Source organism: Echinops telfairi, unplaced genomic scaffold (assembly GCF_000313985.2).
Source record: "Echinops telfairi isolate 266 unplaced genomic scaffold, ASM31398v2 ScPeMD7_6;HRSCAF=24_0, whole genome shotgun sequence".
Lineage (NCBI taxonomy): Eukaryota > Metazoa > Chordata > Mammalia > Afrosoricida > Tenrecidae > Echinops > Echinops telfairi.
Window position 1 is genome coordinate 2,506,576 of NW_022103902.1, and position 14,706 is coordinate 2,521,281.

The window sequence follows — 14,706 nt, forward strand, 5'->3', positions numbered from 1 at the left end:
TCCGCGATGGGCTGCAAACTGCAAGCAATTTGAAACCACCAGCCCCCTGTCTTGGGGGGGCGGGGGGAGGAAGGTGTCTACTCCAGTAAAGATTTAGTCTCAAACCCCCCAGTGACATGCTACTCTGTCCTATAAGGTTGCTATAAGTCACCATTGGCTTGATTGCCGTGAGTTTCGTGTGTCTTGGCTGCACATGTATGCGTGTGGTGGGGAGGGACATGGGTGTGTGTGCATTTTTTTCTCTCTCAAGAGTGCTGGAGCCGGCCGTGGGTTCATTAGAATTTTTCTGTCACACCCTAAACTCTGTGGGCCTCAGAGCCTGCAATACCTACGTAATCAGGTGCTTTGTTGTTGTTGCTGTTGTTTGGCTTTTTCTATGTATGCTATCCTCCTAGAGACACAGGCTGCTGATATAAGAAAAGCAACGGAGGTCAATAGTAAGGTATCGTTGGGGGTACTGGGAAATGGCTCAGTGTTCCCTGTCTGCTATCAGTGTGTACATTTGTACCCATTCCAGTGTGAGTCTACATCTTCCCTTTACCTCGCTATCAGTTGCTATAGGGAAAGGGGGGAGATGATTTAATTCAGGGATGGAAGATAGATGGGCTACTTTCCCCTCTCCCTTCTTGTTCACAGCACGTGTTGCGCATTGATCCTGGTGCTCCTGATACACCCACCCTGAGGAGGTGGCAGAATCGTTCTCAGCACAGTGGCTACTAATAACTGATTGCAGTGCGCATGCTGATGGAGCTGAGCCCCATAAGAGTAAGCACAATGTGTTCTCTTCTGCTCCCGTAGGTCCTAAGTTGTATGCACAGGGTGGATGCTGAGATACTCAATACACAGCAGCGTCTAGGAAACTGTTCTGAATGGGCTGTTTCTTACCAACTCGTCCCAAGTAATATCGGATTGCAGCTAATCATATATCGACCCCAAAGGTGCTTGGGCGAACTCCACAGGGTAGATAGGAAACACGTACAATAACCAATATCACCGGTTAAACTTTCCAAGAATGGAACTTCTCCCTGCTGGTGTTCATGGCAAAGGGAGTAAAGTTAGGCCCAGAGCTTCTAATTACTTACTTATCATCTTTATTTGTCCTCTCTCCGTTCTCGCCCTGATTTCCCTATCACTGCTGATGTGCTGTTTTCAACACGAGTGCCTTTTTAATGTATTATAAATATAATTTTGAATTTGCCTAAACGTTGCTATAAAATCTGGACCCAAGGTGGCAGAGTGACTACACACTGGGCTGCTAACTGCAAGGTTGGGCTGCTAAACTCAAAGTTGGCGGTTCGAAACCACCAGCTGGTCTGAGGAAGAAAGGCTAGCTTTCTACTCCTCCGTCCCAGAGGGTGCCTCTGAGTCAGAACAGACTCAATGGCCATACGTTTGTTGTGGTTTAGGTTGCTGTATGCAAATTAATACCTAGAGCAGGATTTGATAGGGTGTATTGTACTGATTGCGACAATTTTTCACATGGATTGAAATGTAAGGAATGACTCCTGAATGAGCTCTCCTTTTCGGCCCCATTGCCCTTAACAAAGTCTCCTGAGTTCCAGTTCTCTCCTTAGTGGAGCTGCCCTGGGCAGTCTACCCAACCGTTCTTGTCGTGGGGCCCTAGACAACGCGTTAGGACCGGTTCATTCCGTCTCACGCTGAGCCATGTGTGCCAGAGCACTGTACTCGGCAGGGTTTTCCAGGCTGAACTTTCAGAAGTCGATTACCAGGCCTTTCGCTCAAGGTTCCTCTGGGCAGACTTGACACTTGACCTTGGAGTTAGAAGCGAAGCATGTTCATCAAGACACTGCCACTTTCAAGTTGAAATGCTTCAGTGCGGTCTTAAGAAGAAGTAATCATCTGCTCTCGGTGCAGTTCAGAGCTACACTCGACCCAGCGCAAGCGTCCTTCCCAGTGATGCGGAAGAGAGGCAACGGTGGTTCTTTTAGTCTTCTTGCTTCAATTCTTCCCCCGCTTTGCAATTCTACTTCCAGTTTCCTCCAATGTGTGGAAAGAGGATATTGAGGAACAGGTAAAATATCACTTTCCTTGTTCTGATGATAATTTGTAACTGTAATGGTCTGTGTTACACAGCACCCTCTTGTGAAGGGCGTATGTAGGTTCTTTAGAAATAGTGCCTCTTTCTAGACCTCTTGCATTCCCTCCTGAGGACTTCTATCTTGAAACTCAGTTTTCCTTCCAGGGCTGCCCAGAGGTCTACCCTGAGGTTTTCTTGTAGCAGCAGGGACCCGTCTCAGGCAGACTTCCTCCATCAAGGCAGGAGCTCCATCAATTCCCTCCTGTGTATCTATCTGGCCTATAGGACATGCTCTATCTACAAACCTCTGCAATTATGTGCCATTTACACAGGTCTCTTCTCTGCTTGCTTTAAAACAAGAGTGTCATCATAATCATTGTAGTCCCCAAATTGCAAGGGTTCACTCATATCAATTTTTCAAAAGACTTCTCTCATGTTCTGCGGCCATGGTGCTATCCAACACCATTTCTAGACTCAACACATGTTCAGCCAGGAAGTCGGTATCTCTTCTGGTTTATCTTTCAGAGGCTGCTTTGATCCTCCATTTCTTTCCATTTAGAATACCAGAGGCGTCTCCTCTGTCCTTCCACCACCGGAAGGGAAAAGAACAGGTTACAGCACTCTTTTTTTTTTTTAATCAATTTATTGAGGCTCATACAATTCATCACAATACATAGATCAATTATGTAAAGCACATCTATACATTTGTTGCCCTCACTATTCCCAAAATTCGCTTTCCTCTTGGCTTCCCAGAATCAGCTCATTTCCTTTTTTTCCCTCCCCCTCCCTTCCTCCTCCCCTCTCCCCCATGCACCCTTGATAATTTATAAATTATTATTGTATCTTATATTACACTGCCCGGCGTCTCCCTTCACCCACCCCTCTGCTGCCCGTCCCCCAGAGAGGAGGTTATATGTAGCTCCCTGTGATCAATTCCCCCTTTCTACACCCCAGCACTCTTGAATGTTACAAATTCCCTCCCATCAGCCTTGCTTGTCTGGTTAATCCACTCCCTCTGGCATGTGTATCTTTCCTTCCATATAATAGAGGGCTGAGAATTTCAGGGGTGATTTTGATCTCCTCTTCTAAAAATCCTATGAAGATACTCTGTGAGCACATATCACAAATTATCCCAGCTCCGGAGCCTGCTAGCCTGTGAATACATATACAGACTTGTTTTGATACATACCACATTGAATAACAATTTTGTATATGTATTCATTTTGATACTGTGTTTTCCCAATAAAGGGTAAGCACCTTGAGACAAGGACAATGTGTTATTCATCATTGGATTCTCCTTAATCTGGCACAAGCCAGAGAGCTGATAAGCGATGTTGGATGAATGAATAACTGACTGCAGCCTCAGACTGTCTTCCGTCTCTCTAGCAATTGCATCACGTGGATCAATCACTAAGAACAGTCTGCTAATTTACATTTTTAAGACTTTTTCACTTTTCTTCAGCTCGGCCAGGTTTTTCTCATTAAACTCTCCCTCACACACACACAATATGCATATGTCTTAACTCTGCATATGTTTTCAAAAGTTAAGAGCTGAAATGGACATTTTAAATGGTCCCAGTTTATTTTAAGTTATTGAGGAATCCCGACAAGGCTTACTTTTTCCCTTTGTTCCACAAGGAGTCACTCTGAGTTTGAACCAATTGGCAGCACCTACAGCAGCCGTCCTGTGTCAACTCAAGGCGCAATATGCAGTCTTTGAGTCAGTCTGACTCCAAGTGATTCTATCGGACAGGGCAGAACTGAACTGATCCGTAAGGTTCCAAAAGCTATAAATCTGTCCAGAGGTAGACAGTCACGTATTCCTATTGAGGAGCAACTGGTGGGTTTGAACTGCCAACCTTGCCAGTCCATTTGACCAGAGATTTAAGTCACCAGAAATTCCAAGAACCAATAGGTTCTTGAAAATAATAGTATTTTATTTCTCTCTCTTCCTCTTGCTTGGTTGTCCTTCTTCAGGGAGATTGTATTAGTTGTGTAGGGAAATTTAATGAAGTGCAATACAGAGTGAACTCAAGGGCAAACAAATCCACCAAAGTAAACAGGGTTTTTAGATCCCCCACCCCCCACCCCCCACCCGCCGCCTATTTATTTGTTTAAATTTCAATTGCTAGTTGTACTGTTGAGGGAAAAAAGGTATTTCTTACCCCTGTGGCCAAGCTGTGTGCGTTGGACGCTGCGATCGCTTTGTTGGTCCGTGCCTGCAGCACTTCAAATAGACGGCATTGCTCTCTTTCTGTGCCGCTCCTCCCAAAGACCAGACCAGCTCGTTCACTTCTGAAAGCAAGCACATGGCACAAAGGGCTATGAAACACGGCTGAGCAGCCAAGGAATGTTCTGAGCCGTGAACATGGGATGCAGACAATAGGAACTTACTTCCCCATCTGGACCTTTTGTTCCTCTGAGCTGTCCCTTAGTTCCCAATAGCTTCTCAGGCGGCTGTGTAAAAAATAACAAATAAAAATAACTCTGAATTCTAGCTCAAATGTTTATAACACCTCTACCAGGTGCATATATTTTAGTATGATAGATTATGTTTGAAAGTGTATAATGTGGGCATTGTTAAAAAAAATAAGAAACCAAGAACTTTCAATTCTACCTTACCCAATTATTATGCACTATTTTCTGTTTATTATATTATTATTTACTGTATCCTCACTTATACTTGGTTTTCTTTTGGATCCATTTTCTTCTTTTCTTCCTCCTCTTCCTTCTCTTGCTCCTCCTCCTCCTCCTCCTCCTTCTTCTACTTCTTCTTTTTTCCCCTCATACAAAGAAAGGCCTTTACGTATATATTGGATCACCACTGGAAAAATCCAGGTCAGTTTTCATCTAGATTTACAGACTTGCTCAAGAACCAATTGAATGGCTATTTAAAATGCCCATTGTAGGTGCCTGCACACAAGGAAGAAGGCAATGGACCTGCGGCATCAGCTAAAGATGTGGTGAAAGGCCTTGGAGTGAGTCTGGGACAGCTTAGCTGGGGACATAGCAATTGGTTTCCCTTTGCAGCGTTTCTCCCAGGATCCGCATTACAATCAGATGATTTTTCAAACACGTGGGTAATTGTGTTCACTTGGAACCAAAGTGTGCCCTGCTAATTGCTTGACTTTTATTTATGTAAAAAGTCAATATAGTAAGAGGTTTCCCTTTATTCCTTCGTGATTATTACCTCTCTAATTCACATTCTGCCTTCCTTCCAACATTTAGCACATTGTTGGTACTCAATAAATGTTTAACAGTTAGGATACTTCTGTTTAACAGCTGTAGCATGAACTCTGAGGACAGCTGCATTTTAATGGGGTGGGAAGTGATTTATATGTAAGCTGCTAAAACTCATAACAAAAGCACTTAGCACTTTAGGCTCCTCTGGGATGAAAGGTGATAGATTAAGGTACAACGGTATTATTATTTAATTCCGAAAGAGGTAAATTACACTGGCAAAATGCTATTTGATGTTGTTGGCGAACCGCTGTGGTCTAACGCTCCGCTGCCCTCAGGAAACGTGGCCCAGTGGTTGAGGCTGTGGTGGAGGAGGAAGGAGGCCTGGGTACTATTTCTGGTTAATTCGCTGACTTCCTGGGTGACCTTGGGCAACTCACTTAACCTCCTCTTGCCTCAGTCTCCCTCCCTTTGTGCTAAGAAGACCAAAGCGTTGTAATGCTTCCCCTGAAGAAATATGCTAAGAGTAAAACTTGTAAATGCTTCGTTGGGCAACAGCATTTTTGCAGTAACGGATGACTTGTTTTGCTCCCAGCTGTATTACTGGCTGTTAGGAAGGCAGTGCATACAAACATGTCCCTACCCAGAACAAATATTGCGGGTTCTCCCAGTGGCCAAAGACCCAGCAGTCCGCATTTCATAACCGGCCTATGCCGCTGCTTCGCGGCTCTTGATTTCACCCGCTTCCAGGGACAATTCTTGCCGTTTTGACCTCATCGTGTTTGGTAGATTCTGAGGAAAAGGGAAAAGCACGTTCCTGAATCTATGGTGGTGAGCTAAGTCTAGACTGTGAATAATCAATTTAGAGAGGAACCAGATAAGCCCTTGTTGATGTATTTGGGTAAGAAGACATCAACAAAAACATACAGTTAAAGCTCGTGCAGTCTCCCCCGTCGAAGGTCGCAGCGTGGCCACGAGTCAGAATCCACACCACAGCAGTCAGGGGCCGGAGGAGGAGAGCAAAGAACACCAGAGGAGGCCTTCTTCTTGCCTGGGTCCCTGGGTTGTACAGGTGATTGAGGTGTACAACTCTTACATACAAGGTGGCAGGTTTGAGTCCTCCCTGAGGCACGTCTGAAGAAAGGCCTGGGGATCCACCTCCAAAAACCTGCCATTCCAGCTCCGACAGAGCACACGTCCACCCTGCGGCACGGGAGAGGCTGGCGTGCCAACGTCGACTCAAGGGCAACAGGGATGGCCTCAATGGCGATCGCAGCGTGGTAAGGTCCGTCCTGGAGTGGAAAGGCACAGCAGTCCATATGTTCAGGCACTGGGTCTTGAAATCAGGTCATTATGTTGCACTTGGAATTCCCAGAAGGGTCCCTAAGACTCTGCACGTCTGACAATGCGTCATATAACAACTCATCCTGGCCCCTGCATGCCCCTCTGTCGGTTCTCCATGAGAGTGGGAGGGGTGTTGCATGAGGTGTGAGGAGGAAACAGAAAGGACAAGGACAGATGATTAAAGGAAGCGCAACAGAGCGTCTTAGAAATTAGAGGAAGGGAGGAGTGGAGAAATGACGATAATTTTAATAAGAAAAATCATTTACTTAGAGTAGGTATTTACAGAGAATTAAAACAATGATGAGATAGTTTAAAATTATTAGTATTTAAATAGATTGAGTGTTCATGGTTATTAGAATGAAAAGTTGTAGTGAAACATATTGTGTTAGTTTGGGACCTTTAGAGAAACAAAGCCACAGAAACTCATGCATAAATGATAGTTTTATATAAAGGTTAAGTGCACATCAAGAAAACATCCCAACCCAGTGCTACCCAAGCCCACAAGTCCAGCACCAATCCACAAAGTCCTTCTCAATCATACAAAACACACGCAATGATGCCGACTGCAGGAGGAAAGCCGAATCAGTGAACGTGTAAGCATGTCCGCGCTGGCAGGGGTCTCCACACGGCTGCTCCAGCACCCAGGGCTGCATCAGGGTAGGTCTGTGTGTCTTCTCCTCAGGGATGTGTTGCAGGAAGTGAGTCTTGCAAGGTGAAGCAGAGAACTGCTAAGGCAGCTGCACCCTGGTGTGACCATCACAAAGCAAGAGACCTGAGAACTCAAAAGGCTAGGCTCACCAACCATTTATCTCTCCACCCTTCAATTAATCCCACATGTGTTTATCGGCCAGGTTGGCACAATTAAGTACCTCACATATATTGTTCATCAAAATGGATCTGATATTTTTGGGGGCGTGAAGAGACATATCACTGACTTTTAATTGTATTTAAATCACATTTGGAAAGAACATAATCCGCATATATTTAAATAGTACAGTTGTTCAGAGTAGCTGTAGTTACCTTGAGGATACTAGGAAATAACTGTGACCTAGTGGGGGCAGGGGTGGGGGAGGTAAAATATTATAGAGGTAAAATAAGTGCAGAGCTACTTTTTTTGAGTTTAGGACTGCTGCATTATAGTCATCGTTTTGTCTGCATTAACGGTGGCTTCCCACGGCTTGATGATCTATTCTTTTTTGATTTTTTAAAGTTCCTTCATTCAAATTTGAGATTATAGATCTATCTATCAATCTATCAATCTATCTATCTATCTATCTATCAATCAATCAATCTATCTATCTATCTTCTGAGAATAGGTACTAAAGTTGATAAGATTTCTACAGATGTATATTGAAAGACAAACAAAAAATTCCTGGTAATTCACTTCCAGTTTTAATCTCAAACATAGTGTTTCACTTTGAATGACAACATGGCTTTCACTAAATTGATTTCATAGGAATTTGGGGGAATCATTGATACATCAGTTAATGTTGTTGAACATGGGAGACTTTAAAGGGGGCAACAGAAAAAGGAAAAAATATTGAATGTCATAAAGATAGTAAATGAGATTATTATATTTTCTGCCTCAAATTTCTGTGACTTGGTTACATAGTGTGACAATCATTTGATCTACTTAACAGGGAGAAACAGTCATGCGTGTTAGGTATTTTATCTGCTGGTTTGAGCAACAGGATTGAAAGCAAGTCTATGATCTGTGAGAGCTCGTATGGTGGTGTGGGTTAGGCGTCTGGCTACTAAAAACAAGGTCAGTGGTTCAAACCCACCAGCTGCTCTGTGGGAGAATGCAGAGGCATCTGTTCCTGTAAAGGGTTAAAGTCCTTATAGAGTTGCTAAGCGTCTGAATGGGCTCTATTTTATTGGATTCTTTTTGTTTTGTGATAACCTGTATATTTCTATATCCAAGAGAGATCAAGTAACTTTCCTAGATTGAGGATACAGCACAATTTAACCCTATACTGCACTGCCCAACCACTACCTCGTGTTCCCTCTCTAGAAGCTATATAACTGTTGCACAAATGATTAGAATGAGGTGTCGAGGTATTTGAAAGATTTTGATATATTGCAACATTGCCCTTGCCAATGTTTTCTTTGGGGCTCGTGATTCAGCTATTTGCTGTAGACCCCAGTACACACAGATATGCACATTATCATGTTGCAACTTAACGTTCCATTGTCATTATACCATTTTAGGATGGTAATAAAATATATCCAATTTATACATTAACCATGAGTGACTGAAAGTTTACCCAATTTACTAGCGGATGCCTTGGTGGCATAGTGGGGCATGTTTGTGCTGCTAACTGCAAGGTCCACCAGCCACTCCTTGGGAGAAAGATGAGGTTCTCTTCTCCAATAAACAGTTAGTCTTGGAAGCCCACAAGGGCAGTTCTACTCTGTCCTATAGGATCACTGTGAGTTGGAATTTGTGCTATACACTTAGTATTTGCATTGGATCATTTTCCTCCCATACTGGATGTACATGAATGAAAACTCAATCATTTAAAGGTGATTGAAAATTCAATCATTTAAGCAGGTTGCCCAATAACCTGCTCTGAAAAAAGATATTATAATTATATTAATAGTAGCAAAGTATATTCCTCTGCCCACCTGGGTGACACTATTTCTATCTCTTCCAAGGCTATTTGCCAATATTGAGAAGTTTTTCCCTAAAAAGTAGTTGAATAGAAACTATTAGTAACACTGTTCATGAGATGTTCAGATGCACAGGCTCCATGATGAAGTGTCTCCCAACAGTAAATTATTTCCTAAAATCTGCATGATATCATTTGACCCTTCAATAAATTCTGTTGTGAGATTTGTTGTACACACCTCGTATTTTTCCTTTTATATGCTACACAAAAAAATGATTCTGCCAGCCATTTGAACTATTGCAAATCCAAAAGCTAAGATTAATTTGGTTTATAAACTATGTAAGTATATCAGAAAAATCTGAAATATACAAACCAAAAACCACACTCACTGCTAACACACAGTGACTCTATAGGGCAGGGTGGAACTGTCCCTGCGGGTTTCTGAGATAGTAATTCCTTACGGGAGCAGAGAGCCCTTAAGCTGGTATTTTTGAAAGTGCCCTTTTCAGACAGCAGCCCAGTGTGTAATCCCTGTGCCACCAAGGCTCCTCAACTGTACAATGTGCTAATTCTCATTCAGAAAAGCATTAATATAAAGTGATGGTTATCAAGTGCTATATTCTATTCTTGGCTTTTAAATGTATATATTAAATATCATAAAGAATAACATATTATGTATATATGTTATATATATGTGCACATATCTAGGTAAAACCATATATCACCACTTGAGGAAGCAAGTTGCAAGCTCCGTGTTGGCAGTCACTGGCAATGGAATGAGGAATAGAAATAAAGACACTATGCTTCCTAACTGATGCTATCGATCTGTGAAACAAAATCATGTAGGACATTCCTGTCATGCTAAACAAAATAAACCTGTATTACAATGCCATTAACTGCATATCATTTCAAGAGGTAGCATAAGGTCAAGAACCTAAGGTACTGAAGGAAGAAGTCCATGCTGCTTTGAAGGTGTTTGTGGAGAAAAAAAAAAAGATAAAAAGGCCCAGAAATTGACAGGATAGCAATCAAACTGTTTCAAAAAGCTGAAGAAACATGAGAAGCATGCGCCTGTTTGTTCCAAGCAATTTGGGAGACAGCTACCTGGCCAAATAAATAGACGTGATCCATATTGGTAGCCATTCCAAAGAAAGGTGACTCTATCACAGGAGGAAATTATGAAACACAATCATTAATGGTACAAGAAAAATTTGCTGAAGATCATTCAACACTGTTTGCAGCAGAGAGCTTCGGAAGGGGGAAATCCGAGAGGGAGCTGCCAGAAACGAAGAAGAGGGCATGGAACAAGACATAGTATTGCTGATGTCCGATGGATCTTGGCTGAAATCAGAGAGTAACACGAATACTTGCGTTTCATAGATTATGCAAAGGCATCTGAAGATATGGATCATTACAAACTATAGATGCCTGTGAGAATAATGGGAATTTCAGAGCACTCCATTGTGTTTATGCCAAACATATCCTTGGATCAAGAAGTGGTTGTGGGTTCAAAACAAAGAAATGCTGCATGGTTTAAAATCAGAAAGGGGGTGCTATAATCAGAGTTGTATCTTCTCACCATATTTACACAATCTGCATGCTAAACAAATCATCAGAAAAACGAGATTATGTGAAGAAGAGTGTGGCATCAGGATTGGAGGAATGACACAACCTCGCTTGCTGAAAGTGAGGAGGGCTTGAAGCACTTGCTGATGAAGACCAAGACTTTCAACCTTCAGTGGATTACAGCAATGGACCAGTCCATAACGTCATGATAAACAGACCACAGATGGAAGCTGTCAAAGATTTCACGTTATTTGAATCCACAAACAGTGCTCACAGAAGCATCAGTCAAGAGATCAAATACGCCATTGCATTTAGTAACTATGCTACACAATGCCTCTTTCAAGCATGGAAGAGCAAGTATGTCACTGTGAGAACTAGTGTACCTGACCCAATTCATGGCGATTTCCATCACCTCTTATGCACGTGAATGTTGGATATTGAATAAGGAAGACCAAAGAAGAATTGATGGTAACGGCTAAGTATATTGACTGTACCACGGACTGCCAAGAGAACAAACAGCTGTCTTGGAAGAAGTAAAGGAAGTTCGCTCCTTAGAAATGAGTGAAACATCATCTCAATTACTATGGACTTACTACCGTTATCAGGAAGGAAAAATCCCTGGCCAAGGACCTCACGCTTGGTGAAGTAGGTCGGCGACAAAGGAGAAGCTCTTTAAAGGGATGGATTGACATAGTGGATACAACAATGGGCTCAAACACAACAATTGTGGGGATGAGAACGAACTGCTCCTTCTGATACACATAAGCGTGCTGTGAGAAAAAACTGATTAACAACAACGAAAACAATTGGTTCTTCCGATGAAACATCAATTTTCAGCTTTTAAGATATGTGACTTCTAAATTTACTTAATTTGGGGCCAAGCCATCCTTGAAGAATTGGAAGCTCTTTCATCTTAACAAATGTATTGTGTTTGCTGAGTAAATACCCACTATTGCTGGGTAAATAATAAATTGGGAGATGGGCATGCTGTCTCTTTGAGGCAGGCATGCTGTCTTTTATAATTTTGAGAAGGCATGCTAAATTTTACCCCATCTTGATAATAAAATAAAACCCTAGAGCAGTGGTTCTCAACACTCCTAATGCCGTGACCCTTTAATACAGTTCCTCATGTGGGGACCCCCAACCATAAAATTATTTCCATTGCTACTTCATAACTGTCATTTTGCTACTGTTATGAATCAGGTGACCCCTAAAGGGGTCGCGACCCACAGGTTGAGAACCACTGCCCTAGAGAGTTAGCTTTTGTTCTAATGTTGATTAGAAGCAAATGTGTATTACTCTGCGATGACCGTGTAGGAGGTGGGTGTCGATTGGAGGTAGGATGGCTTACCTTTCTACCTTAGGTCCTACATGAGGTGAGGGGGGAAAGCTAGGAGGCAAATGGGAACTAGAGCAAGTCACCGAAGGGCAGCAGGAAGTGTTGATCGTTTACTTTGACGAACTCTGCAGTCTGTGCCGATTTCCACACCCAATGAGATGCTTGTTTCTCATTTTAGGGAGTCCTTCCATTATTATTCATGGCTGACATAAACTGAACAATGGCCACAATTGTATAACATCCAAGATTTGTTAGAAGTAAATTCTGGAAGATTTTGCCTCATCCATCAATTGAATACGTTGTCCTGAATATACAAGATCATTCAACCTGCAGCAGCTTTGTAGCCGCTGAGCAGCTATCCTTGCGTCAGGAGACATTTCAACCTTGTCCTTCAACAAGATGCAATGAGAGGGTTGTTCCATTAAAAAAGTCAAAATCTAAGCATCAGAATGTAATCTGGCAGGTGGTCAAGTGCAGTCAAGGTGAAAATACAAACTGCTGAGCCATGTGAAAAATTTTAAAAATTCTTATTTCCCTGGCAATTGGAACATACCTTTGGAAGCAAAGTCATTTTCATAAAGCACCCTGGTGGCACAACAGTTAAGCATTTGATGACCTACCCAAAGGCTGGAAGGTTAAGCCCAGCCCACCTCCCCATGAGAGAAGACCAACCATCTTCTCCCAGGAATACCGTAGCCCAGAAAACCTAGGGTGCCATTAACGCCCTGGTTGGAATCAACCTCAGAACAGCATGTGGATACAGTGATATCAACCTGTGGTTATTAATGTGTGTATGTACTTTATGAGCAGCAGCCTTGTCTGCCTCACACCGCCTTCTCTTGCAGAGATGTGTACCACAGGATAAATGAATATTCAGTGTGGAAGATCAGTACCAATAGATCAACACGAAAGATTGTTAACTCAAGGTCTCAGATAGTAACTTTATTTTTAATTATATGTTCTTGCATTTGTAATAGCAACATCGATAAGAACCACGGAATCAGCAATGACCAAGTAATATTTTATTCTTCTTGTAGACAATCATGGCTAAAGTCAGTCAAAATAGGAAATTTCTATCTGAAGTTCTGGCTAAAAACTGTCTTAACTTGAAAGTGAAGGATAATTACCAGATAAAAGATGGTGAGTTAATTTTATTTGAATTTTATATAAACAATAACTTTTAGTATAAATGTAACTTAAATACACATGTATCTTAAAATTTTAACATATGTTAGTACACTTATGTCCCATATTTAAGATATATCTATGCTATACACTATGCCATATATATATGTTAAATATGTCTTTTGAGTGTGCAAAATCTGCCAACCCTAAACCGGGGGCCAGGGGGGAGAGGGGGGAGGTGTTTGAGGAGAAGAAAAGCCGAGGACACACTTGGTGAGACAACTCTGGTAACATTTGCTTTATGCTTCAGAATTTACCAAACAAAGTGGAAGGCAGGGACTAAGGCCAAAGCACATTTTCCTTACCACGTTCCCGGCTCATTTAGTCAAGCTTTTTCCCCACCGCCTCTACCCCTAGATAATAACATGTCCCTCCTGGAGACAGCAGCTTCCGGGCACCCTAGCAGCACTAGATGGCAGCACAAGCCCACCCCTCCCTGCCATCCTGCAGTCTTTTTGTGTATGTGTGTGGGTATTTTGTCCTCTCTCTTGTCACAGGTTTCAGCTTGTCATTTTTTTTCTCCCTCTTTGTTTTCTATTTTTACCTTTATTTAAATGCCAGGGAAACCAGCTGGTGGAAGGAGTCATGCGGCGCTCCACACGTGTGTCCTAGCGGTGCAGTGGCTGAAAACCTGGCTGATTTTGGAAACTGCTGGGGCTGGATTAACAGGAAGGAGAGGAAAGAGGGCTCAGGGACGCTTTCCCTAGAACTTGGACTGGGCTGATGTGGACACACGGTGTGCTCTTGATTTGCTACGTCCTGGACACCAGTTTGATGCTCCTGCAAGAGAGAGCCTCTCTCAGCTGCTGGCAAAGACAGACAAGTGAGAGTAGGTGGGTGCAGAGCTCAAAGGAGATCTCCCCAAGATTGGAGTTGGATTTTTAGTGGCTGGTGTGCTTTTTCAAAATGTAAATATAATTTTTTACAGAAAGAAAACTTTTGATGTGCAAAACTAGACTCGGAGGTGTCAGGAACTGATCTTTAAGTTTGTAGAGTGAGTATTCTGCAGAGATTCTAAAAAGTCGTTTGCACGGAAAGGGAGTTTTTACATTTTATTACACAGAGAACCCTGTAAGATACTTGCTACAAGGAAGGTGAAGGAGAGAGAATATAGTAAAGCAAATGCTAAGTGAATTAGCATTTTGTCCCCACCATCACCCAGAGGATATTACCCTTGGGGCAAACACACTCTAAATAATGAAGTCCCCCTCCTTCCCGTTTCTAGTCAGCTGCTCTTGTGCTGTAGCTGAAGAAACCAGATAACCAATTCTGCTCATCGAAGTTGTCTGTGTAGACGCTCAGCAATTGGTGTTGAGCTGTACTCTCAGAATCCATATTCGTTATTTCCAGGAATATAGAAACCTCCTCCATGTGAATATTTCAAGCAATAATATAAACAGTCATTTGCATCATGCATGTGTCATTTCATTGTTCTTCGGGTT